This window comes from Vulpes vulpes, chromosome 12, assembly GCF_048418805.1.
Source record: "Vulpes vulpes isolate BD-2025 chromosome 12, VulVul3, whole genome shotgun sequence".
In the NCBI taxonomy this organism is placed as follows: Eukaryota; Metazoa; Chordata; class Mammalia; order Carnivora; family Canidae; genus Vulpes; species Vulpes vulpes.
The window spans coordinates 19,996,913-20,021,669 of record NC_132791.1 but is presented as its reverse complement, the minus strand read 5'-3'; positions in this window follow the sequence as shown (position 1 = coordinate 20,021,669).

The following is a 24,757-nucleotide window of genomic DNA, read 5'->3' as shown; positions in this document are numbered from 1 at the left end:
ACCTGCTTCTCCCTCTGCCTGTGTCTGCTTCTCTCTTGTGTCTTTTACAAATAAATAAATAAATAAAATCTTAAAAAAAAAAAAAAGGAGTGGAAGCAATGGAGAAAATCTGCCTTTCCCTAACTGCAGACTTCACATTTCCAGCATGCGACCAAAAAATAACTGAGTTTGTTAAGCACTGGTCAGCAGGGGTTTGTTGGAAAAAATGGAAGGTCACATTCCAGGGCTGGCTGGTTCTTCTCCATTGTAATTCACTTCCATTCCAGTCTTTGACTTTCTCTGTCCTGCCCTGTGCCTCAGGGATTGCACCATCTCCTTTATTCTCTGGCATCTGGTTAGGTTCAGTCCAGGGGAGGTGCCACTAGAGATTGGAGGGCGGTAGGAGGGAGAGGTCAGGGTACTCCTTCCAGGCTCCCCTTCTGCTCTGGCATCCTATTTCTGGCAGGGCCTGCATCCCTCTGTGATCATAGTGAGTGAGGGACCTCACTCTATGGCTTTAGACTCTTAGAACACAGTGCCTTCCCCTTGCCCCCACAGGCTCACAGGTGAAGTGGCTCCCACTATGGCTAGTATCTAGATGCCTTGTCATCCTGTTCACATCTCTGCAAATGGTTCCTTCACTGAGTGGGTCTGTATTTCCTGCCAAGATGCTAACTTGGCAGAGATTTCAGGCTATAATCAGGTTCCTGCCTTGTTTACCTCTGGACACCCCTGGTCTGATCGCAGAGCCTGGCTTTAGAACCCTTCTGGTACAGAAGTCCTTGTCCTCCAGGAACCCACACAGTTTGAGAGAATCCTTGTCCGCCAGCTTCTCCCTCATCTCTCACCCTGCTAGGATGGCTCTCCTCCTGGGCTTCCCTGTGTCAGGAGCCATGGCTCATCAGGATATGAAATGCTCACACGTCTGGGGTCCTGTGGTCTTGGTTGCTGGTATGGGTATACTGTGCCTCTGTGTTTTCCTGCCAGGAGCCTAGCCCCAGAGTCCCTAGAAATGACAAGTATACCATGTGGCTCACAGGGGGAAGGTGAGGAAAGCTATGGTCAGGGAGAAGAATCACCTTGCCCTACCTTCAGGCTTTGAGTATCCAAGTGGAACTGACTTTTAGAGGTGGGTAGATCTGTGAAAGAACCCTGGATCCTCTACTCACTCACTGGATGACCATGGGCGAGTCGTTTCCCTTACAGCTAAAACAGGAGTGATGGTTTCTGAGGAGTGCTCGTGGTGTGGTGGGAAGAGCCAGACACAGCCATTCCTGTGCTCATCCTCAGATGCTCCCCGCTCTTGAAGAGGGTGCTCATGGAAAAAAAACTGGCTTCCCCGTCTCCACCTTCTCTCTCTCCTACAAAATCACCTTCATCATGCGGTATCCCAAATGTAGCCTTTTATGTTACAATAGATTTAAACCCCCAATCCCTGTCTGAGAAAAACCCAATGCTCCCCCAAATTTCTGTAATTTCCAAGAGGAGTTCTTTACTCATGGTCACCTTTGCCTCTGAGTTCATTCCATTTCTAGATCATCTTTTTATCTCACTAATGTTTCTTTCCTAAACTTGAATGACATATAAAATGCAGCCCATTTTGCAATTTTTGTGAAAACAAACCAACCTCCCCCAGAACAGAACAAAGCTTGCACTTTGCCGGGGCACCTGGGTGGCTCCTTGGTTGAGCATCTGCCTTTGGCTCAGGTGGTGGTCCTGGGGTCCTGGGATGGAGTTCTGCGTCAGGCTCCCTGCAGAGAGCCAGGTTCTCCCTTTGCCTATATCTCTGTCTCTCTCTCTTGGTCTCTCTCATGAATCAATAAATAAAATGTTAAAAACAAAACAAAACAAAACCTTGCACTTTGCCATGGCAGGCTGTAGACTTCCTCTCTGTATCCCATCCTCTCCCTTGCTCCCTCCTGCCTCTTGCCCTGGGAACTCCAGAGTCTCCCTCTGGTGTGCTGAGCTCTGCAGCTTGATCCCTTCCTGCTCTCCAGTTCTGCTCCGGGCCACCTGTGCCTGCTTGAATCTCTCAAGTGTGCCAGGAGACAAAAGGGCCTTTCCTCCCCCATTTCTCTCCTCTTTGAATGCAGCCACCCATGTAGACAGTACTGTTTTCCTGCATGACATAACTAGGGTGGAGCACCATGTGAAATCCTAAAGCTCTACAACCAGTGACACTCTGTGTCCTATCTCTTTCCTCCACCTGTGCTCCTTCTCAGAAGTAGGGACAGAGGTGGAATGGGAGCTGCCCTCTCCAAGTCTCCAGAGCTAAGTCAGAGCTCTGATGCTGCCACTTATGTGCTAGAGACTTTGGATATTCTAGGCATGAAACACTCCATTGAAAGTTTGCCTTGAGTCTTTAGCACAGGCCAGCTGAGGCTGAAAGTAAAATTCTATAAAAATATTTGGTGGGGATGGTAAGGTGGGACAGTCTCCGGGGAGCTAGTTCACAGGCATCACACCCCACACTGACAACACAGTGCAGCTGGGGCCATGTGGAGCCAAGTGTCTTTGAGTGGCTGACTAGGTGACTCTGGGAAGGCTGCAGTCCCTCTCTGGGCCTTGGAGTCCTCACTGTCAAGTGACCATGTGGGGCTGGGCAAACTAGAGCCCCACCCTGAGAGTTTCCAGTCCAGAGCCCAGACGCCCTAGCACAGGGGACTGTGTGCACACGCTGTCATGCGGAGTCTGCATTTTCTCCTGATCACGCTTTCTCTCACCTTGTCCTTGTGTCACTGGATAGGAGCCCATCTGTCACGCTGAGCCATCTGCTTCCTCTCCTGCCATCTCTGCTGCCCCACTCTAAGTAAATTAAAAAACAAAGAGGCAGGAAGCCACTGACAGCCGCATTTATCCTCATTTCTGAGGCTGGCAACGGAAGCTGAAGGGCTGGCTTCATGGATCTGAATTAAAGATTAGTTAGTGCTGGTGAGAAGGTGAACAGTCTCATAGCTGTGGCATCCTGACGCTGGACATCACCACAGGTGGCAGTGAATGTGGGTTGGGGCTGAGGAGGAGAGGATTTGAACCAGCATGAGTGGCAGTGGCAGTTTGAGAATTGGACAAACCAGATTTGCTGCCTTCTCTGTGTATGACCTTGGGCAAGTCACTCACCCTGTAAACTTCAGTTTCTTCATCTGTGAAAGGGCATGCAAAATCAGTGTTATTGACCTCACAGAGTGGTTGGGAGACTCTGTGGGGAACATAAAACTGATAGCAGGTGTGCAGCAGGTGCTCTATTGAGAGCAGTTATTTCCGAGGGACTTACAGTAAGCAAGGAGGAGGATGAAGTGGAGAGTGGGCAGGAAGTCTCTTGTTGAGGGAAGGTCATCAGGAAGGAGTTTGTGGTCTGGGTCTCCTTGGTGGGCCTCAGTCTCTGCATCTTCAAAATGGGACTAGATCTGTGGGACCAAACTCTAGGGACAGTGTAGAAGGAGCAGAAGGAATGGGATGGACCAGTTGAGGTAGGGGGTGGTGAGCCTGGAGGACTACAGTTCAGAGGGGCAGGAGGACCAGAAGGGGGCTGCCACAGTGGCTTCCCCAGGAGATGGCTCCATGCTGGATTGTGTTACTGTTCCCCTTGTTTCTGCCCTCCTGGTGAGAAGACTATAATGGCCCCACCTCACTGATGTCAGATGAAGCCACATGACCTGCTTTGGTCTATGAAAGTGAAAGAAAGTACCATAAGCCAGTTCTGAGTAGAGGCATTAAGAGCTGGTACGTATTTCCATGATTGCTCTTTCCCTTCTTCCACAGGACCAGAATACGGTGTTCTCATCTAGTCTGGGTCTCGAAATGAAGCTGGAGTGGAATAGAGCCAGAGCTAACCCACAGTGGATATGGATGTGAGCCAAAAATAAGTGTTCATTTTGAGTCACTGACATCTTAGGGCTGTTAGCAAATGCTGACTGATTCAGGCCCCTTTGACTCCAAGTGGATTCTGACCTAAATCTTGGAAAAGGGACACAGCTGCTTCTGCCTGGATCCCTGCAGTTTCTGGGGTCTGGGCTTTAGTAATTTTGTCTGTAAATAATTGGGTTGTGAGCAAGTGAAAATCAACAAGGAAGAGGAGAGTGGGGGAGCCATACAATCATGTTATCCCCAGCCCCAGGACCCTAAAGCACAGTGGCCACATCCTCTTCTTGCTGTTAGCCACACAGCTGTTCTATCTTCTTAGGAATCACATTGCCATGATTGCCAGTTGTCGGGTATGGTCTCCCCTCCTTCCATGCTGGGGCCATAAAATTCGAAAGAGGCCTCTATAACTCATTCCAGGGATTTGAGCTTAGACCTCCCTGCATATGAAAGTGTAAGTTGCTCCTTCCTGCCTAATTCTGTTGCTTACCAGCAGGAGCCCTGAAACTAATACCACCTTCCCTCCTGAGAAGGCAGGTTGGCATCTTGGTCCCAGACCAAGCAGGATGTTAAGGGATGTTTTCCAGGCATGCATGGTTCCATCTTTGAAGTGTGTTCTGGGAAATATATTTTGTTTTGTCTCCTGGAATATTTTAGTTCTCCTTATAAATAACCACTCCAGAGAGAGGTCCTGCTGGTCCATTCTAAGCACAGCTGACCCCTTTCTCAGGAGGAAGGCATGCATGTTGGGCATCACATAGTTGTGGTTTGTAGTGGTCCCAGTCACACATAAGAGCCAGCTCCTATTCTGAGCATTGGAGAGGAGTGGGTGTCCGTCAGTCCCAGAAGGACACTTTGAAATGTTCTAGAATAGTACTTTTCAAAACGGTGCTGGCAAACCAACTGCATGAGGATCACTTGGGAAGCCTGTTGAAAATGCGTGTTCCAGGGACCCACTACTAAATCAGTGAGGTCCAGGATCTGCATTCTGCAGCTTTGTCCAACTCCCTGGCCCCTTTACACAGAAGGAGAAGAACCCAGGTTGCCTGATCCCCAGGTACTTTGTAGCCCCTTGGCAGCACTTCCAGTAGATTCTACTCCTTCTAGGCAAGAATGCATGATCCAGGTTGGCTGCCAACAAGGCCAACCTGATGGGGACGGGCTGTTGACTCTGGAAAAAAACTGTGATGAGTCTAGAATTTATAATCTGGCTATTTCAGCAAATATTTGCGTGCTTTGCTGAAAGGTGCACTTTCCGATCAATTCTGCACTGCGTATTTTTCAAATTATTATTCTAAGCTTGCAAAATTGAGTTATTACTGATGTAAAAATAATAAACTCAAGAATCATTCATTATTCTCCACCCTCAGGAGTCAGCTGAGTTTTTTTTTTTTAATCAGGGAAGTCCAGGATCACCCTAAACTTCTTGACTAAAGGACTGCGGGGATGAGATGGGAACTCAGTGGAAGGCAGGCTTGGGAAAAGTAGGACCTATTGATTTTGTGGTGCATGTGGAATCATCATTGAAACATTGGTGAGCAAAGGCCAGATAGATCTGGAGCTTAGAGGAAAGATCTAGTTTGAAAACCAAAATTAGAATCTTTTAGCACAAGTAAGATGGTTCAGAGATAGAGTTTTCTGTGAGGAGTAAGAACAGACTACATCAACCCCTTTGTCCTTCAGTATGAAATGGAGGTACGGTACAGAAGGAAGGGTGAGTGGTGAGAGCCTGGGGCCAAATGCCATTTATAAATTTTATCTAGCACCAACATTCTGCTGCTCTTTGTCATAAACATTTGTGAATTTGATTCAATTCAATCCATTCCAATTCAATTAATCTCAATTCAGTTCCATTCAATAGTCGCAGTCGCTGCACTGAGCACAATTCAATCCATCAACTGTTTTCTGAACACCTACTATGCTTTAGGGCCTGGGGCTCACCAGTAAACCTGAGATGGTCCTCATCCTGGGTGGACTTCCCACTTACCATGTTTGGCAATGGGTCAGAGTGTGATGTTTCAGGTCAGAAGTAAAGTCCAGAGAGAGGAGACAACAATCCCAAGGCCATAGAGCAAGACAGTTAGAGAGGCCCAAACTGTGATTTCTGACTTCCAGCAGAGTGAGGGATTTCTCTGAAGCATGGTACAGTCAGAACAAGGTGGTAGGATATGAAGGGGCAATGTGAAAATATGATTAGCATTTTATTATTTGCACGGTAGATTGACATCTCAGTTGACTCTAGAATCCTCTTGAGGGTTTCTGGGCTCACTGCAATGATTACCGTCTCTTGAGCTGGTTAAGTGAATGAAAAAATCTCAGGACTTAGGGATCATCATATTCATTCAACCTCCTACTATTTAAAACAGTCTTGTATGGGGTGCCTGGGTGGCTCTGTTGGTTAAATGTCTGTCTTTGGCTCTGATCATGATTTCAGGGTTCTGGGATCAAGCCCCGCATCTGGCTCCCTGCTCAGTAGGGAGTCTATTTCTTCCACTCCCAGTGCCCCTCCTTCCTTCCCCCACTTGTGCTCTCTGTCTCTCTCTCTCAAATAAATAATAAATAAAATCATTTTTAAAAAGTCTTTAAAAAATCTTGTACATCTCCAGTGATGAGGAGCTCACTACCATCCGAGGTAGCTCATCCCTTATTCAGGCAGCTCTGATTATGGAAAATTTGTGTGTTTTATATATATATATATAATGAAAGGAGATCTCTCCTGCTGTGGTTCCAATCCATTGACTACTTTTAGGTCAGCCCCTGGGTCAGATCACAGATCATGTCTGCTTGCTTTGTCCTGTGATACCTCCTTTGAGGCTTGGAAGTGACCATGTCCCATTGAGCCTATCTTCCCCAGGTTGAATGCCCCAGGTCCCTCAGCCGTTGGGTCATCTCCCCATCCTGTCCTCTCATGCTTGACATACTATGGTTGACCATTGTCCCTTTCACAGAGCCGAGCACAGCACTCCAGAAGTGGGGGCTGGACATATCCTGTGATGGATGTGTCCTTTAAAGCTTATTGCAGGGCCAGGAACTGCCTGTTTATCAACTTTAGACACATGGCCTTGTGACCCACTGCCATCTACCAATCACCCCTTGCTTCCACTTAAAGATATAGGCACCTTTTGATTCATCCATGTACATGAGGGAATGGTGTGACCAGTGGGGCCCAGGGAAAATGGTTTCAATCCTTTGCAAATGAAAACCTGGGAATATAGAAGGTGTTCTATGGATTCATAGCACTCACTAGTGACTGGGCTAGTTGAATAGGTTTCATTCCCTTGCTACTCAAGGTGTGGTCCATGGACCTGCAGTATCAGCATTACATGGGAGATTTTTGGGGTGTGCACAATCACAGGCCCCATTCCAGACCTCCTGAATCAGCAGTTGTGTTTTAAAAAGATCCTCAGGGGCCCATATGTCCTTTATTTGCTTTTTATGAGCCCTCATTCAGGTTGGTTGGCTCAGCTTCCAGGGCACATGGATCATGCCAGGATTACCTTCCTAAAACTCAAATCTGGCCATATCACTGTGCTGCTTACATCCTTTCAAAGGATCCCTATCACTTTTAGGGTTGTCTAACTTCTTGAACATCATAATCTGGCTTGTACCAGTCTCTAGGGTGGCTTGTACCAGCCTCTAGGGTCTACTGGCCTACTCACTAAATGCCCCAGTCACACAACATGACCCACATCTCCCCAGAAAGGCCAGGCTGTTTCACACCTCTATGCCTTTTCCATACTGTTTCCTCCCCTATAATTCCATCTCTATACTCCCCCTGCTCCCCTGAGAAGCTTGTCCTCAGCCTTCATCTCAGCTTCAGTATTACTTGTTCTAGATGCTGTCTGATTTGTGCCTGCATCAAATGTAGCCCTTCCCTCTAGTAAGCACTTAATACAAATACACTGGGCTGCTATTACTGATTCACATGTGTCTTCCTCACCAGATTGGGGATTCCTTGGGATAGAGTCTATGTCTGGTTTATTTCAGGGCCTAGCACACAGTAGGTGCTTAATAAAGCGTAAGTTGCTGAGGCAGTTAACAAAAGTTCCAATGTCTACAGGAGAGCTCAGATGGAGGGGAAGGCTTCTTTAGAAAGTTTATGCCTCATGGTTACCTATCTCCCTGCTTCTCAACACAGGAGCCCTCTCTGCCCATGAAGGGTCCTCAGAGGATGAGCCTCTTATCATTCCAACACTACTAAGTTAAACAGCAGCCGGTGTTACCCCCAAGAAATACCATGGTCCTCAGTGAGTTTCTTGGATCTTAGGCCTTTCTTAATTCATCCCACTTTTCTAAGCCCACGTAGGCTAGGCTTGACTCTCAGGAAGCTGAGATGGAATAGATCTACTCCATGTCCCAGAGAGTTCACAGCCTGGTCAGGAGGAGTCAGGCCCAAAGGACTTCCAAATGTGCTCTGAAGGTTTGGGGGTGGGAGTGCTCTACTGGACAGGATGTCACTAGGCAGGAGCAGGGCAGGGTTGGCATCCAAAGCAGAGGGAACAGCAAAAACAAAGTATAGGTAATGATTATTGGCTGGAGCAGAGGCATGTAAAGTGAGAGGCTGCTGAGGTAGGTTGGGGACAGATTATGGGAGGAGGGGTCTAAAACGCTAAGAAGATACATTGCCGACAGGGCTCCCATGTGTGGCTGTTCATGTTGTTCACTGTCCAAAGCTTGTCTTTTCTAAAGATACCATTTGTTTTGCAAGCAACCTCATTTTTCAAAAATTATGAAATATCTTTACTATAATTTTTTTACTCTAAAGATGAGTAATATATACATTTATCATGACAATTTTCTAGCAGAAAGAAGTAAAATGTCCTGTTCTAACTAGGTTGATACATATTGTTCTATTTCTATTTGGAAGAAGGAATACATTTTATAATCAAAAGACCTAGTTTATGAAAATATAAACTGCAGGATGCAAGCTGAGACATACTCTAAAAAATATTAACTTTCAGGGGTGCCTGGGTGGCTCAGTTGATTAAGTGTCTGTCTTCGGCTCAAGTCATGATTCCAGGGTCCTGGGATCAAGCCTTATGTCAGGCTCCCAACTCAGTGGTGAGACTGCTTCTCTCTCTACCTCTCCCTCTGCTGCTCTCTCTTTCAAATAAATAAATAAATAAATCTTTAAAAAAATTCACTTTTAAATTAATTTTCTCAGTACCAATTTGATATGATGTTTTATGTAAAATTAGTAGTATAGGTATAAGCAGGAACCAGAGCTAGTATACCAAATGCTTTGAAAGCATCAAAGGAATGAAAAATTCTCTAAAGAGAAATTAAATGATAGTGTTTAAGAATAATTATTCTTAATGCTAAACAAATTGGAGATCACTGATGTCAGCTTCTCTTTTAAAAAAAAATTATTTATTTTAGAGAAGAGAGAGAGAAAGAGAGCAAGATGGGGGGAGGGCAGAGGGAGAGACAATCTCAAGCAGACTGTATACCAAGTACAGAGCCTGACAGGATGCTTGATCTCATGACCCTGAGATCATGACCTGAACCAAGAGTCAGATGCTTCACCGACTGAACCACCCAAGCACCCCATGTCAGCTCCTCTTAAGAAGTAAATATAAGGCAAAAAGAAGAAAACTCCTTTTACTGTGAATTCTATGATCAACCCATTTGTGACCCACATAAAATTTCAAAATCAATTTCTGTTTAAAAATATTGGATACAACAATATTATTTTTATAAGAATGTTTTGTAATGCTGAAAAATATCATGGTCTTTCATTCTTCTAAATGACATATAATTTGATGGGATGAACTTGAACAACTGTAACTATGTGAAAATTTACAACTGAAATTGACCGCTGTGCTATTGACGAGGCATCGATCTCGGAGCAACAAAAACCTTAAACTGTTTTCTAAACTCTCCTTTTGCCATTTAGCAATACACTCGCATCAATAATTTATTCAACGCCTTTCTGAATACTTTTGTAGCTCTCAGAATGTATTTAACTTTGACAGCATTGGATGGAGAACATAGCGTCTTGAAAGTAAAATGTATTTAAAATTGCTTAAGATTTATAATCAGTCAAATCTAGTAATCTTTTCTAGAGAAAACAAGATATCGGAGCAAGTAAGCATTAGAATGATCGTAAACATTTTGTTTCCATGAAAGTGAGAGGTGTGTCTCAGTCTAGGTTCCCCTAAAAAGTGAAGGCTGAGGGGCGTCTGAGTGCCTCAGTCGGTTAAGCATCTGTCTTCAGCTCAGGTCATGTTCCCAGGGTCCTGGGATTGAGCCCTATGTCGTCAGGCTCCCTGCTTAGTGGGAAGTCCGCTTCTCCCTCTTCCTCTGCCTGCCTCTCCCCCTACTCTCTGGCTCTCTCTGCGTCAAATAAATAAATAAAACATTAAAAAAAAAAAAGGGAAAGGTTGAGACAAGGGTTTTTGTGAAGGTGGTTCATTTTGAGAAACTGGCACCACGGAACTGGGAAAAGTGAAACAGGGAGGAAAGTCAATCCCTGTCCCCGTTATGCAGCTGGCCATGCTGTGAGCACCTGGGCTCCATCTGGCTGGGACCCTGAGGAGCCATGTGGAATGCACCCCATGGGGCAGAAGAATGGAGGTTCTCCACTGGAGCCCATCCCCCATGGGTCAGGGGTTGTTGTTTTCTGAATTAACCTCCTTGTACTTCAAAGTTTGCACACTTGTCAGAATGTGGTATGTGACCACAGCAGAAAAGCCCCAGAGCAGAAAGCAGGAGATATGGGGGGCAGCTGAGGTGAGGTGCTCTCAGGTTACCCTTGTAACACAGCTGATTGCTTTAGAAACAGCTGGAGTGAAAAAGTGGCTGAGAGGATATGGGGATGGGGAGGGGGCACAAGAGGTGTATCAGACAATTTAAAAACCAATAATTGTATTCCAATACTAATTCTAGTGAGTAGAAGCTCAAATTTTCTATTTTATTTAAAACATTTTATTTTAGTTTAATGTACATGGGGTACACACATCTTGTGGGAACAGCTCAATGAAATTTCAAGTGTTCTTTTATATTCTATAGTTCATTTGTTTTATACAAAATGACTTTGTTGTAATTATTGTTATTAAGACATAAATAGTAAGCCCACTTAAAAGTTTACTTGGGAGAGGGGTGGCTTGTTCTAATTTGCATTAAGATGCCATATGAGCAGTACTTGGTCTCTGAACAACAGTGCAGTGTTTCTGAGCAGGGTAGAATTGGACACTCTTACACCCAGTTGGGTAAGGCTTGGATAAATTGTAGCCAAACTGTTGGCTATTTTTTTCTGAAACCTCAACTAGGAGAATTTGCCATTTTAAAGGTCCTTACAAGGGGCACCTGGGTGGTCAGTGTTGTGTCTGCTTTTGGCTCAGGTCATGATCCCAGAGTCCTGCGATTGAGTTCCGCATCAGGCTCCCCATAGGGAGTCTGCTTCTTCCTCTGCCTATGGCTCTACCTGTCTCTCTGTGTCTCTCATGAATAAATAGATAAAATCTTAAAAAATGTCCTTACAATAATAACGGGACCTCCTTAGAGCAGGGGAGCCTGTTTGCTTAGCTTTGGGAACATTCAAATTCCTTCCTCTCTCCTTGACTAAAGAAGGTGTTCCTACTAGAGAACACTTGGAATTATAGGATCTAGACTAACACCAAAGCATGGACCAGAGAGCAGGGCTTCTCTATCTAGGTATAATTGAAATTTGGGACCAGGTAATCCTTTGTTGAGGGGTGGTTGGGAGGGCTCTCCTCTGTTTTGCAAGAAATTCAGCAGCTTTCCTAGCCTCTACCCACTACCTCCCAGTAGTACCCAGCTCACCCCCCCCCCTGCCTTATGACAACCAAAAATGTCTTCAGACATTGCCAAATGTTCCTGAGGGACAAAATCGTCCCCATTTGAAAATCACTACTTTAGAGGGTAAAGGGTCCATTTGCACAGCTCATTACTTCTCTCCAATATTTCTTTCCATAAGTTCTGCAAGTTTTTAATACTTTCCTTTTTTAAAAAAAATCAAATGGTACAATCGGATGGCACAATATTTCCCCAATAGAGAGGACTCAGTGAAAATGATAACTCAGAGGCCTGCATGACAAGGTGGCCATGCCAGTGTCTGAGACCTGGGAATGGTGGTCTGGAAGTCAGGAGATTCAGTGACTGGTGGTCTGGAAGTCAGGAGATTCAGTGACTAACCACTTCACACTGAAGATAGGGATGGTGGAGAGGTGGGGGGTATGTGGAACCCAGTGTGTCTGGCCACCCAAGAGGAGCCATGATGTGAGCATTCATGGGACCCCTCGGTGAAGCCACCACATCTGACTGCTACCACAGCCATTGCCGTGATGTCCTAAGAAAAATGGCTTCTGCTTCACTTCTGTCTTCCAAATCTTATATGAGTTCCCCTCTGACAAACTGTAATTCTACAAACTGCACAGGGAAGGGAATTCTGGGAAATGTAGTTCCCAGCCTTATGCAGGAGCAGTGGTTCCAAGAAGATCCAGAAGAGTCCACCCCTTTGTCAACTTGGCATTCATGCAAATCCCTTCCACCTAAAACTGACTTCTGAATAAAGATAGTAACAATAACACACTCCCACCTAAAATGATGGCACTCTTCTTTATATATCTAAAGACATGCTGACTGTCCTCCCCATCCATCCCCTCCAAAGAGGAAACACAAAATCACATAGGTCATTTTATCTGTCTCTGGATATTTATGCATCTGGCTTTTTAAAAAAAGACTTCTATTTATTTATTTATTTGAGAGAGAGAGAGAGAGAAAGAGAGGGAGAGAGGAGAGGGAGAGAGCAGGTAGGGGAGGGGGAGGGAAAAGGGAGAGGGAGAGAGATTCTCAAGCAGACTCTCTACTGAACATGGACCCAATGTGGAGCTCAATCTCATGATCCTGAGATCATGACCTGAGCTGAAACCAAGAGTTAAAAGCTTATCCAAATGAACTACCCAGGTGCCCTTCACCCTTTCTTTTTTTGTACCCTGTACCTTAAATACAGATATATAAGGATTAACCACTATTAATATACTTCATATTAGCCAGCAAAAGAATGGGAGGGGGGAAGCAGAAAACGAAGTTAATACTCGTAATACTCGTAAATGTATCAAAGTAAGCAAGAAACAAGAAAGCAAATGGTTCTTGTTTTGGTAACTGGTTGTGTTGCTGTAGCTGACTTGACTTCTCTCTTCTACTACACATTTCTTAATCTTTTTTTTTTTTTTTTTTTTTTTGCTTTTTAGCAAGCACTTTGGCTAGTTATGTTTCTCTGTCTGGTAAGATAATTCAAACCTTCATTCCTGAAGAGTCTATGTCATTAAATTGTGCTGATGTTTTCCATCCACTTTGACCACAGGACATGGAAGCATTAGGAAATATCCAGAAAATCTCCTGGGTCCCAGAAAGACTCCTCTTTGCCCTTGTCTTAGTGTGTTCAGGCTGTTATAACAAAATACCAGAGACTGGGTGGGTGGCTTATAAACAGCATTTATTTCTCACAGTTCTGAAGGCTGGGAGGTTCAAGATCACAGTGCCAGCAGATTTGGTGTCTGGTGAGGGCTCACTTACTCTTTGATGGTAGAAGGGTCCAGGGAGTTCTGTGGAGTCTCTTTTATAATCCCTTTCATGAGGGCTCTGCCCTTAGAACCTAATCACCTTCCAACAGTCCCATCTCCTAATACCATCACTTTGGGTGATTAATTTTAACCTATGAATTTGGAGAGGGGGAGAGACAAACATTTAATCTACAGCAGCCCCCATTGTATAGTAATCACTCCAGTGAGTGCAGAATGGAGCATTATGTGTCCATTGATGGAAGTAATTTTCCCTTGGGAACAAAGACTTTTATGCCAGAGAGCCCAAAGCCACAGGGATGGAAACAAATATGTTGCTAGTGCATCATTAAGGGTAATAGTGATATGAGCCACTCTTGGCTATGGGAGAAACAGTACCATACATTGGTTACTGAGTTAGAGCATATATCTCAATACCTCATTCTGTAGGACATTACCCCAGTCTTACAAAGGCTTGTTATCCAGCTGGTGCCATAAAATTCAAAAGGCCATCCCACTGTTATCAGGCCTTCTATTTCACAGTGATGGGAACATGGTCAGATCAGCAAATTTGGTGAGCTTGAAGAATTTTTCAGGGCAGTCACCTAAGCTTTATCTTTTCTTACTCAGGCTGTGAGGGGAACGTAAAGCCTGAGCTCACCGTTTTCTTTTTTTCCGATTCTTCAGCACAATTAGAAGTAGTCCACTGTCCTTATTATCGTTACTTCCAACATAATGTTCTATTGCAGCAGCTGTTTGGCTACCTGACCTTCTTTTTACAGATACTTTAGATGACTACAAGTAATAATAATTTAATATAATTTAGATTTTTTGGCCACTTTGTGCCATGGACTACCATGATGCAGCAATGGAGTCATTAACATCTTTAATTCCAATTTTAGTGAAAGAAAATTGTTTTAAGGATATGTTCCCCTGAACTACTAGTGATTTCAGTCAGGAACACAGAGCTTTTATAAGTATTATAGGAATAGAGGGTTTAACACAGGAGTTAGGGCTTACACAAATCTGGGAGTAGCCACGGGAGCCAGGTTCTAGAGGGAGAAGTTGAAGGATTCAAGAAGCAGTTGCTAACCACTTCCAACTGAAGCACAGGTGGTGCAGTGGGAAAGATGAGCTTGTGGGAAAGTCTGAGAAGCTGCATGCATCTGGCTGCCAAAGTGAGGCCGTGGAGTGGGAGCTCATGGGGAGATCTGCAAAGCCACTATATCTGTCCAAACTGCCTGGTGACACTGTCATCATGGCTGACAACCATGCCTTCCCAATAAAATGGCTTCCCTAAAGGGAAGCTAAAGCTTCTCCCTTTCAAAATTTGCATGGGTTCCTCTAATTAACAGTCTTTACTATTCTGGAACCTTCTGGAAACAGTGAACTGGGAAGTGCATTTCCAGCCTGAAACAGGAGTGAGAGTGTCAAATTGACATCAAGGCCATCCAGCACAATGTCCAACAGTGGGGGATTGGTTAAATAAATTATGATATAGCCATATGGTAAAATCCCATGCAGCCTGTATCAGGATTCCACCAGAGAAGCAGCATTAGTAAGAGATACATGTATTAGGAGATTAATTGCAAGGCATTGGCTTATATAATTGTCAGGGCTGGCAGATAAGTGAAATCCATAGGACAGACCATCCGGAAAGGCAAGCTGGAACTCGGGCATGGATGGAGGCTGTGGTCCACAGGCAAAATTTCTTCTCCAGAGAAGCTTCAACTCTGCTCTTCAGGTTTCCAATCGACTGAATCAGGCATGCATAGATTATCTAGGATAATCTCCCTTACAGCCAACTGATTATGGACTTTAATTACATCTGTAGAATATCTTCATGGCAATATCTACATCAGAGTTTGATTGAATAACTAGGGACTATAGCCTAACCACGTTGATGCATCAAGCTGACCATTCCATGGCCATTTTAAAGAATGAAGTCTATTGGTATGTATAATGATACTCCATCACTCTAGTGATGGCTAATGATACTCTAGAACATTTCTTGATACGGAAAAGTGTTCACAAAATATGAAGTTAAAAGGGAAGGTTTCAAAAGGATATAGAAAGTATGATTCTCTTTGTGTAAAAGGATGTCTATTTAAGCATAGAGAAAATAGACTAAAATAGCATATAAGAATGTTCAGAGTGGTAATTACCGAGTGCAGAGAGAATGAGCTCTGAAAATGTTCTCCTTTTTGCCTATGTATATTTCCTAAATTATTTACAATGAATAAATGATACTTTATTATAAGAAAAAAATGAATATTCTATTTTAGATGCATTAGGAAACCTTGCTAATCAGAGAACAGTAGATTCCTGCCAAGGGGTGGCGGGTGGAGAGGGAGGGCCTTCCTCTCTCCTCCTCACTCTCTCTGCTTTTCCTTCCCCATCTACTTACAGACACCAAAGTTATTTGCCAAATAGGAAGCTCTCAGGTCTTGGAATGAAACGCTTCCCTCTTATTCCTCTCTTTAACAAGTAGGGGGTGGATGCTGTGGGTAAGATTCGAAAGCAAGCGTTTAATTTAAAATACACAGTGGAGAGAACCTTTAATATAATATTAATTCCTCCTGCAAATTAGTGAGGTTTAATAACCATGTGAGCCATCGGGAATCCTGGTGTGACTCAAAATGACATCTGCATTAATGGTCTAATTAATAATGTATATGTTAATAAGAATCTCATTAAAGCCAGGGTACAATTATCAATGTACGATGCAATTCCTTAGCATCTGTGGACCGATGTAGTGCTCTGGTGATTCTGGTTGCAATTTCCAATGATAAATGGCCTTTTAAGTCTCATTAATTGATTAAGAAGGCAGCGATTAGTATAAAAACTCAACTCCTTTGGAAGTACAAAAACCACTGGTAGGACAGTGATGATTACAAATCAGGAAGAACCGGGCCAGCTCGTGGCAAGCAGTTGGGGGCGCAGAGTAAGTAGGAAGAGATAGCAGACAAGTAAGCCAAACCCACCCATCCATGTCTCTACTGCACCCCAGGCCTGAGCAGTTGACTCTGCTGTTATCAATATTTTCATAAGAATTATATCAACATTGATTAATTTTTATGGGAAAAGTATTTTTCAAGGCAAGCAACATAAGTTCATTGATTTCTTTGGTCATTTTTCTCTTCAATTTAGTTGATCTCTTCTCAGTCTTACTGACATTGTTTCAATCAAGGCTGTTGTTCAAGAAGACTTGCTTATCAATCAGTCTTTTTCCCAATTGACTCATGATAACATCTGCCATCGTGGTTTTTCTTATGTTGGCCACGATTTAGATCAAGCCCGAGTTTCCTGGGCCATATTTAGCAAATCAATGTCAAGAAGATTTGATGTTTTTGTCAATTTTTAGTCAATGAGAATTTCCACTATGTGGGGTTTTACCCTTGTCAACTATATTTCATGCTGATTATTGTCACAAATCATTTTAGTGGTACATTAGATAAACGACTGAGAGCTTATCTTCATTTCTAAGCTAACCCATGAGAACAAGTGTAAGCATATTTATGAACTAGAGGAAGACATTGGGGGAGAGAAAAGGTTGTGGGGGAAGAAAAGTGATAGATCCAGAGATGGAGACACAGAGAGATGGAGACAGACACCAAGAGATTGTAGCAGTTTTAGCTATTGGCTGCTCTGGTTTTCATCAAGGTTTTTGCATTGGGGTCAAAGCATCTGCTTCTCTGCTCATCTAATCCCATGTTTTCTGAGCTCCTGCTCTGAGCTGGACCCTGTGCCATGGAGACTGGAATAATATATGGGGTCTGCCCTCAAGGATTCCCAATCAAGGGAGCCAGGCATGGAGTCCAAAGGTACTAAGTACTGGTGGTGGTGATCCAGGGTGAGGGAGATGTGTCTCTGCACCCCCAGCACCTGGCACAGGGCCTGGCTAGAGAACGTGCTCATAAACAAAAGGAACTGGCCTTCTATTAACATGCATTTCTTGAAATTTTACTATGACCCAGGCATTACATTATAATCTGAAGGTACCGCTGCTGAGCAAGTAGTGCAGTGTGACAAAGGAGAGGCTAAAAGGAAACAAGCATGTTGAACATATACAAACTCATATTAAAAAATGAAAAGTATTCTCAAAAAAAAAAAAAACAACAAAAAAACCCCCAAAACAAAAGAGTAGGCAGGAGTCTAGTAATTAATTTTTAAGACTGAAGCCAGTGCTGCTACACTCAGGGCTTATTTAGAAGGCAAGGAGCACCATGGCACAGGTGAGCAGAGTGCCTGGTGGGGTGACGTTTGACCTCATACTTGGGGTGGTTTCTCCTTTCTCAGCTCTTGGGTCTATGTGCAGGAGCTGTTACTCCAATATGCCTCCTGGTTTCTACCTGGGAGGCAGTGGGTGCCCAGGAAGGGCTCAGGAAACTTGGGTTCTACCCCTGCCCCTGAGTGCTTTCCCCCAGTGGCTGTGGGCCTCAGTTCCCCATTTGTAGCTTCACTTTACCCGTGCCCCTCCTCATGGGGTCACTAGTCCTTGCCATTGTGAGGTGCCAGCTGGAAGTCCCTGCTCAGAGTCTGGGGCTCTGCCCGTTAGCCTTTGACCCCTGGAACCCAGGTCCTGCTCACTTAGGGGTGGTTCCAGATAATTGAGACAGCTCCTTGGACAGAGCCCACTGGGACTCATAATCTCACATCCAGTGAGGCACTTCAGGTCCTTCACCACCTGATCCAGATTCTCTTAAAATCTCCCTCCTGTATTCACCATCCTATGCCCACTTGCCCTGCTGGGATAATTTCCCCTAAAGCTTTATCAGAGTGGGGCTGTGGTCTTTCAGTTGAAAATAAAATCAGGTTTTGGGCACCCTGGGTAGTTCAAGTCCATTGTGCGTCTGACTCTTGATTTTGGCTTAGTCATGATCTTGGGGTCTTGGACTCGAGCCATGAGTCAGGCTCCCTGCTCAGTGGGGAATCTGCTTGAGGATTCTCTCTCTCTCTCTCTCTCTCTCTCTGCCCCTCCTCCCTTGCATTCTCTCCCCTCACCCCAGTAAATAAATAAGTCTTTAGGGAAAAAAAAAGCCCCAAACAGCAACAGGCTCTTGGAGTCTGCAGAATTGCCTGGGTCTGTGTCCAAAGGCTGACCTGTTTGTATCAAAGTGTGGCTCGTGAGACAAAGACCTAACATTTATTAGACACCTGCCATGTGTCAGGGTCTGTGCTGGATTTTTAAATGTCTTAATCTCAACTACCTAGAATTGGATTTATTGTTCATATCTTGCTAATAAAGAAACTGAGACTCAAGGAGTTTTAGTGGCCTGTTCAAGGTTCAAGGTTCTGTAAATACTGTCTTGGCCTTGCTTCTCACTGCCCCAGGAAGAATCTTAGGGTCTGCCCAGTAGCCAGATCTCCATTGGCCTAGAGGCATTTTGAGACTCACAGGACTTCACCAAATGATCACCTCCAAGGCAAGTGGGGGCAGCTGTTCTAGTGGGTTCTGGGCAGTAATTCCTGGCCTTACCCTTTCCCTGCAGGAGCCCCATCAGAGACCAACAGAAAAGTCAACCCCTATAACACCCAGATTTTATTAACACTATAAATCCCCTTGATTGCCACACAGATATTATTCTGAGATCATACAAAAGGAAGGGCCCTAGAAAGTGATCTGGTTTTGCTCCTTACTATTTAGAAGGGAAAAGGCACCTACCCCACATCACACCAGGGCATTCCGTGGCCAATCTGGCTCTGCCTCCTTTGTTGACTCAAAGGTCAACACAGGCCTGGCTCTAGAGCTGTAAGGGCTTTTTTCCTTTCTCATCTTTCCTTTAACTTTCCCTTTAAGAATCACTCTCCGCTCTCCCCTTGATAAGAATTTCACAGCAATTCACACACCCTGAGGGGTGAATGCATAGCAGATTGCTAAAGCCAGGCTGTAATTATCCATCCTTCTGCTCCAAGTGAGGAATTCACTTGCATGGGGATGAATGCTGCCCGTTGTGTCACCCATGCTAGTGTTTATTGGGCATATGCTCTGGCCTGGCTCTTTGGGGGCCTGTGGTGGGGGGCACTGAGATGACTCAAACAGTTCCATCCCTGGGGTTTCCCAGTGCAGCAGAGGACTGGAACAGAGGGAGTATGGCAAGTGTTGAGGTGTAGACCCATAAAGCCTTACATAGATTCCAGTGGGATTTGGACAATGCTGGTGGCAGGGGTGGGGCTTGGGGCAGACGTTTCATGTATGAAGTGGTACGGGCTAAGGTGTGGAAGTGGGAATTAAAGAGAGGGGTTTGGCTGTGTAAGAAGGTGGGCCAAGACTGAAAACATGAGTTGGGTCTGATCATAAGCCCTAAATAGCTGTGGCTTTGGTCTTGCCCAGTAGAGGTTATAAACAGGCTGCCCCAGAACAGACTGAGGCTTCTCCTGAGTTTGCTTGTATTTTTGTTTTGTTTTTATTTTTTATTTATTTTTGTTTTGTTTTGTTCTTATTTTTAATAATTTTATTCTGGCCAACTTTGGAAACCAGATTTCACATGAGAAGTGGATTTCCAACTTGTTAGAAACATCTAAAGAACTGGTAAACTTGGGCCTGTCCTTCTGCCTGGCAACATGACTGGTGTGTATTTGGGGATGTACATTTTGGGGGGACAGGGTATGTGTTTCCATTGGATCTTTGAGAGATCCATGACCTCCCCCCAAAATTAAAGTCACAGTTGAGGAAGAATACTGAATGACATGGAAACTGTGCACAAAATAATAAGCAGGGGAAAGATACAAGGAATAACTACGTGAAGATATTTTAGAAAAACATATATTCATAGGAAACATTAATTATTTCTGGGCAATGTGATTAAAAGTGATTTTGAGTTTCCTCAGCTTGCTTCCATTTTTTATAAGGAATATACATAGCAAGAAAATTATTTTTTCTAAGATTTTAATTTATTTTTTGAGAGAGAGACAGAGAGAGAGAGGGAGGGAGAAAGAGAGAGGGAGAAAGAGAGAGAGAGAGAGAACAAGCAAGGGGAGCAGCAGACAGAGGGAGAGGGAGAATTAGACTCTCCAAGGAGCAGGGAGCCCAATGTGGGGCTCAATCCCAGGATCCTAGGATCATGACTTGAGCTGAAGGCAGATGCTTAACCAACTGAGCTACCAAGGTGCACCAAGAAAATTGCATGCCCAGGGGATCCTTCAGTTCTGAAGCTCCAGCTTTGTAAACATGGGAGAAACTACCTGGCCTTTCTTAGCCTTCCTTTCCTTTATCTATGAGACAAGAGATTCCTTCATAGAACAAATACTTATTGAGCAACTACCATGTGCCAAGGAAATTTCAGTGGACAAAATAGACAGGATGCCTGCCCTTTTGTTAGTTCAGGTTCAAGTGTGGTAGCCATAATGCCTGCCTCATCATCCTCCCAGTGGGGAGACCACAGATGGCAAAGTTTTGTAAACCCTGACACACTGTGGTCAAGCTCTGCCTGGGTCTCTAACTCAGTTGATCTTTAGCCATCCAGAAAACTATGTTCCTCCAGCAGTTAGGTAATTGAGGATAATGTCAGGAGGGAAGAGACCTAAATTAAAGAGGTCTTCCTCATGCTTCAGTTCCCTTCTAAACTTTGAGTTGAATTAAATTGGTAAAGGCCATAAGTTTGGAGCAAGAATTAGCTATAGATCTGTTGATCACACAGCCTCCTGCTGTCACTTATTCAAGGTTCTGCACATATTTGGTGAACACCTACTGGGGATACAAGGTACACACAGGACTATTAAAGTCTGGTTGAAAATCAGACAACTATTTAGACAGAAAATCCTGTGCCATGGGTGCCTGGGTGGCTCAGTCAGTTAAGTGTCTGACTCTAGATCTCAGCTCCGGTCTTGATCTCATGGTTGTCAGTTGGAGCCCTGCATTGAGCTCCATGCTAGGCATGGAGCCTACTCTCTCTCTCTCTATTGGATAGGCCAGTGAAAGCTCTGTGTAAGAAGTAAACTCTGAGCTGAAGCCTAAAGTTTCAGAAGGGTGAGAGTGGAGAGTGTTGGGGAGAGACAACCCTGAGCCATGCCTGGGGAAGGAGGTAGAAGTGTTGAATTGTGAAAGGAAGAGCAGATATTGCAGCCAGAAGGAACTATTATGCAAAGGCAGAAACATGCACATGTTTTGGAGAAGGGCCCTTAGTGGCCAATGTCCAATTTAATAAATAGAGAAACCAAGGCTCAGGGAGGTCTTAAGCTTTCTCAATGGTAAAATTGAGGTTACGTGACCTAAATGTTAGCCAAGACCCTTTTAACTCTAATAATCACAAATATATTGATCCAGAGAGGTTGTTAATACTCCCATTTACTTTGAGGGAATTGAGAGAGAAAGTAACCTGACCAAGGCTATATAGCTAGTTAGTGACAGAGTCAGGATTAGAACTCATGCCCCAGACACTAAAATGCCATATGAGTTCTACTAAGTATCTTGCCTTCAATAGTAATTCTAAAGACTGATGCTATCTACACCAGTAGCCCTCAGACACCTGGCAGGTTTCTAAAACCTAGTGTCCATGCAGAACCTGGGAGAATTATATCAAAGTCTCTGGTAGTAGGACCCAGCCATCAGTATTTTTAAAAAACTCCCAGGTGAGCCCCAGTGTTCCTGGGCTATGTCATTTGGGGATCTCGTCTAAATGCAGTTTCTGGAGTGTGGCCTGAGCTTCAGAATGTTTTAAAGCTTCCCAGCAGATAATGCTGCTAGTCCAGGAGGCACCTTTGAATTAAAATGGAGTCTGTGCTGCACAGTATGCTCCTCCTTTCTCTGCCACCTTTCCTGGTCTTATCTCTGTCTCACACACATATACCCCCTCCTGACCTAGGCCTTTAAATGCCCTGCTTCTGAAAACACGAGTGACACTGCTGCTGGCTTTTGTCAGGACAACAGGGGCAGAGCTGGGGCTGGGGAGAAGCAAGTCGGGCCCTAGGGCACATTTAAAGAGTTGGTAAATTGAACACCAATAAAAATTAATTTATTAAAAAGAAATAAAGAGACCCTCCCCCTCAAGCTGCTGATCCTGCACTTGGACAGACCTGAGAGGGAGTGTCTCCTTAAGTTTTGCTCCCAAGTCACCTTGCCTTGCTCTAGCCTGAACCTCCCAGGATCCTGTCCTCCTTCCCCACCCCGTGCTGCCCTCTCCTGAGACCTGCCCATCATAGAAACTTTGAGTTTTTTATATTCTGTCCTATTTTGTACCAGAAGGCAGTTACTATCTCTACCTCTTCAGCACCATATTCTTAGGCTCCGCTCCCCCTTCCTAGGCATAAGGCAGTTTCCTAAAACAATGTGTTTGTTTTGTTTTTAAAGATTTTTTTAATTCATTTGAGAGAGCGAGCTAGAGAGAACATGAGCAGGGTGGAGAGGGAGAGGGAGGCAGAGGAAGAAACAGAATCCCTACTGAGCAGGAAGCCTGATGAAAGACTCAATCCCAGGAGCCTGGCAGCATGACCTAAGCTGAAGGCAGACGCTTAAATGGCTAAGCCACCCAGTCACCACCCCCCCCCCCAAAAAAAACAATGAGTTTCTCAGTGTGGTCCCCAACCAGCAGCATTGGCATCATCTGGGAACTTGTTAAAATGCCAATGCTCAAGCCTTACTCCAGACTTGGGAGTAGGGCCTATCAATTGTTGATTAAACAAGCCTCCAGGTGACTATAATGCCCACTCAAGTGTGAGACTTGCTGTGTTATGTTGGGAGAGAGGGATGTTAACAGTGCTAGATTCTGGGCCTGCCTGGGCCTGACTCCCCGTGACAGGGTCTCTGGCCAGTCTCCCCTCTCTCCTCCATACAAGGAGGCAGCTGTGGGAGATTGCAAAGGCTCCTCCAGCTCTGACACAAGACTTGGGATGTGCTTGCTAACCTTGTTCCACTCCACTGTGCAGTACCCCCCGGCCAACTGCTCTCCCTGGACTGACTTCTGGGGCAAGCCTGTGCATTGCAGGTTTGTCACCATCTCCGTGGACATCATTAACTGAAGAGTGTCCTGACTGAGAAGGTCTGACTTCGGAAACAGTCTTAACAAAGAGGGATTTCTGTGGCTGGCAGTGAGAGAGGCACCATGATCTGTGGAGAAATGGCTCCACACAGGCCTGCAGCTCACCCTGCCAGGGTCAGGGCAAGCGGGAAGGGGTTTGGGAAATGCATGTTCATGTGGCTGCAGACAGGGGTAGCTCTAGAATACCTGACCTAGACCAGCCAGGCTTGCCTCTTCTCAAGTCTAGCATCCACACAAGGCGAGGCTTCCAGGGACCTAAGTGCATTCATGCATTCACTCATTCAGCAAACAGTTCCTGAGCACCTTGCATCCTTGGACCAGCTGTGTGAGTGAGGGATGAAGAGGGGGAAGGGAGAGGTAGAGAGAGGAACTGTACACAGGGGCATAGGCCCAGCCCCCTGGACTAAAAGGGAAACCTCCTGGTAGCTAATGTTGATGTAATATCTGCTATCAGGCATTCTGTTTTACCTTGTTTACCAGTGTTTTACCTGAGTACCTTTAATTCTCACGGTGCCTTATAGTAATAATATTTCATTATTAACAACATAATGCCTCTCAGAATACTCATTTACAGATGAAGAAACCAAGTTTCTTGGTTTCAACAGCTGGACAAACACATAGAGAGTCCCTGCCTAGGGATGTGACAGGTAGATCAGATCCCCTGCTTTCAGCCTCAATTTCCTTCCCTGTAAAGGAGGTTCATAATTCCTGGGTGGCTACCCTCCTCCCAAAGCCCAAGTGTGGATTATAAATGATAACTGTGAATCTGGTGCAAATTCAAGGTTGAGCAGATGGCCCTCAGTGACAGGAGGTGTTTCTTTTCACCTGGGCTTCCCTGCCCCCCAATGCCTAGCCTGTGGCTCCTTACAGATGAGAAACCTAAGGCTCAGATGGGGTTATCTCATCCAGGGCATGAAATTCAGGTTGTATAGAAGAGAAGGAGCTCAGCAGAGATTCCTCTCCCTGTTTTACAATATATTGGAAAATTTTCAGTGATAGAATAATAATAGATACAATAAGAAATGCCTGAGAAGTACAGAGTCAGGACTAGAATCTGGGTGTCCATGCTTGATGTCTGTACTCTTAATACCTGTGCTATAATATGCATAGGGGAAGGCTGATCTAACCAAGCTGGAGAGCACTAGTAGTCTCTTGGTGACCCCTCGTAGTCCTCATTGGGAGATGAGGCCAGGATGCTGGTTCTGGTCTTGCAGCCTTGGACTAGAGCCCAAGGAGTCCAGTTTTCTACCCCTGCCCCAGCCACTCTGAGTGGGTCTGAGAAGAATGCAGTCTGGTATCCATGGGTGGTTAGCCCTACTCATGGAACATTTGGGCTCATTTGGGCCCTAGAATCAGTTGGAGTCTAGAGGTTCCTAGGAGAGAGATAGGGACATTTTTAAGGAAGGAGGGGTTTCTGGA